Genomic DNA, 3,437 nt, shown 5'->3' with positions numbered 1-3,437 from the left:
ACACTCAGTTCCACAAGTTTTTGAGTTCCAAATTTTCTCTCCCTCTCTCTCCTACCTTTCTCTCCAAAGAAGGCATGTAATCCAATATAGGTTCTACATATACCTTTCAATTCAGCTTATTCACACAACAGTCAAGTTGTAAAGAAGAATTATAACCAATGGAATGAGCCATGAGAAAGAAGAAACAAAACCAAAAAAGAAGAAAAAAAGAGAGAAAGCAAATAGTTTGCCTCAATCTGCATTCAGACCCCATAATTTGTTCTGTGGATGTGGATAGCTTTTTCTATCATGAGTCTTTTTTTTTTTAATAAAGACATTTGTTTTATTTGATAAAATTAGATATTTATTCCACAAGGACACAGGCTCCACCAACACCCTTAATTTTTCCCTCTGCTCTTCTGCTGAAGAACTTTGCCTTCATGATGACTGGCTGCTTGGGGAGTTTCCATTTTCCTAGAACTTTGTAATAGCCCCATGATAGGGGCAGCATTAATCCTGGTCTGCTCACTGACCAGCGTCCACAGCTTATCAAGGTTGGGCATAGCTTTGGTTCTTCTTCAAGTAGTAATGCCTCATACCCACTTTCCCAAAGTAACCTGGATGATATTTGTCGAAGTTGATCCAGTGATGGTGCAGCCCTCCTGCATTGCAGAAGCCTCCCGGGTGCTTCCGGTGCTTGCTGATGTGCCTGTCGCCGTGGCTGACGTGCCTGTGGAGGCTCGTCTTCCTTAGTCGGGAAGTCATGTTGCAGGCCGCCGCAAAAGAGCCATCATGAGTCTTTTGGAGCTGTCTTAGATCCTTGTATTGCTGAGAAGAGCCAAATAACTTTTTAACCTTTCTTTGAAGACCTCAGTACAGGGAGAATCTATCAGTACTCTACTCAGGCCATTCCATTTGTGGGTTGCTCTAATTGTTAGGGAGAATTTTTTCCCCTCATATCAATCTTAAATTTTCATGTTCATAGATTTCATTCATTGCTACTGCTTTGGCCCTCCATGGTCAAACAGAACAAGTTCATTTCCTCTTCCACATGACAATCCTTCAGACACATGAACAGAGACAGGATATTCTAGAAGATTCTAATACTAGTATATCAAGATTTTTTATATACTGATTGTTCCATTCAGTATGTTAGCTATACTTCTCACCTTTATGTCATCAGTAAATTTGATGAGAATGTCACCTTTAACTTTTGCTGTGTCATTGATAACAAAAGTCAGAGAAAAATAGGTATCTGGGATATCCCATAGGAGATCTCCAGCTACATTGATTGACACTGAGTCATTAGCACCTATTCTGAGTATGGGATTTTCAGCAAGGACTAGCACCTCTGGTGTGAGAGTTTGCCAAACTCTTTTGTAACAACAATGCTGCTTGCCACTACTGAGGCTGTGTAAAATCAACAACACCAGCACAAAGAACGGTGGCTAGCACAGATTCTTTGATCTACTTTTCTAAGGAAAGCAACTTTAAGGGGTTTACAATCTCAGTTTAATCAAACATACATATATCATTCACTTCGTTCAAGGGAAAAAGCCAGAACCCTGATTTTCAGAAAGAATACGGACAGAAATTACAAGCATACATTATATAAACAGAGCAAAATAAGACAAATCAGAAGACAGGCTTCTAGTTGTCTGTCCAAGCAATACATAAACTGTTACAGAGGAGAGAAGTAACAACATCTGGGTTTTTAATGGGGGTGAGGGTTCTGTGATGGCTACCCAGAGTCTGGTATGGCCAAATCATGCCACACTCTTCCAGTGAGCAAGAGCCCCAAAACACCATCCTCAGAGCTTATGTACCCTGTTCAGGGCATATAAGCATGTGAATCAAACCCATGTGATCTAAGCCTTCCCATGGTTTAAGCAGGTCATCAAAGACTCTTCATCCAATCAAAGACTTTTGATTGAAACAAAGGCAGGACTCATCAAAGGTACTAGATTGCTGCTGAAAAGCTCTCAAACAAAAGACAACAAAAAGTCTGCTTTACTTGCATTACATTTGAAAGGCAAGACTCATCAAAGGTACTTGATTACCTCAGTGCTGAAAAGCACTCCAAAACAAACAAACAAACAAACAAACATAACAAAAGGTCCCACTTTACCTGCCAGATTCAAACAAAGGCAAAAATTCCCATCCTGCTTCCCATCACACATTTTCAGGACTACTCATATGAAACTTTGGTGTCCACCTCTGCTCCCCTTCCCAATTCTCACCTGTGGTTCCAAGAAGCTGTAGCTTGCACAGCAGGCACACCTGTAAAACATCTCAGCTGATGGGCTAAACCAAGTTGAAGTTAACTGATAGGTCTCAAACCTGTTGGTGATTTAGGGGGATGTCTACCCCAAGCATGTGAAGACTTCACCTAGTGGAATGGATGGATGACAATATTTTTTTCCAAAGGCCATGAAGGTGGATGAAGGTGATATGGAGTGCTTAGAGCTTGATAAGATACCAAACATGTAAAGGTCTTTGGTTGCATCCTGGGCCATTGCCAGTTGTCTTGACTTTTGTCCTGCCATTAAATTTCAATTACTGAGGAAGAGAGAGTGAAGTTCATAATTTTCTGCACCCTTGCCTCACTTAAATCCAAGTTAAGGCATTACCCTTGATATCATCGGTCTGCTTCAAAAATGAAGGACAAACAACAACTCTTTGTGTATTATTCTAACCCATTTCTCTCTCCATCTTCGCCATAAAGTGGTATGTGCTATTTTATTTAAGATCTTATCAAAATCTTGGTAGACTCTATCTGACACCCCTCCATCTCTTAATTTAGTAACCCTGTCAAAAAAGGAAACAAGGTTAGTCTGCTGTCACCTGATCTTGAAGAAGCTGTGTTGACTCTTTATAATCACCACTTTCCCTTCTTGATGTTTTCCAAGAATGTCTTTAATTCTCTAGAGTTAAATTCTAGAATTTTCCTAGGAATTTAAGTGGTATTTTTGGTCTCTAGTTTGAAGACTTTGTTCTATTCCCTTATTAAAAAAAAAGAGTCCACAGCAATGTATATCTTTTTTTTTTTCAGCTCATACCAGAAAAGACAAATGAAAATCATCTCAACAGAAGAGATCACTGAATCATGAGGGAAATACAACCATACACACAAGAGGATACACTCTTCCAGAATTCTTGCCTTACCTATGGGAGAAGAAACACATAAAGCCAGGGCAACTCATACATCCACATGGCAACTGAATCACATCTGTATTTGACTGTCTCTGAAATTACCACTGCTGGTGTCATTTGCCTAGTTATGACAGGAAGTCTCTCTATTCAGTATGTAAATGGGCAGAATGGGGGAAGGAACCTGCAGCCTTGAGGCCACATGTGAACCTTTAGGTCCTCAAGTGTGGCCCTTTGACTGAATCCACACTTCACAGGACAAATCCCCTTAATAAAGGATTTGTTCTGTAAAATTTGGATTCGGTCAA

At 40.1% G+C, this 3,437-nt stretch overlaps 1 pseudogene; it reads right to left on the bottom strand.

Annotated features, from left to right (window-relative positions):
• Window positions 1-343: 343 nt before the first annotated feature.
• LOC118854631 lies at window positions 344-763 on the bottom strand (annotated as a pseudogene).
• Window positions 764-3,437: the final 2,674 nt, after the last annotated feature.

The sequence above is a fragment of the Trichosurus vulpecula genome, chromosome 6 (genome assembly GCF_011100635.1).
Source record: "Trichosurus vulpecula isolate mTriVul1 chromosome 6, mTriVul1.pri, whole genome shotgun sequence".
NCBI classification, from domain to species: domain Eukaryota; kingdom Metazoa; phylum Chordata; class Mammalia; order Diprotodontia; family Phalangeridae; genus Trichosurus; species Trichosurus vulpecula.
This window is presented reverse-complemented; position numbering and strand designations above follow the sequence as displayed.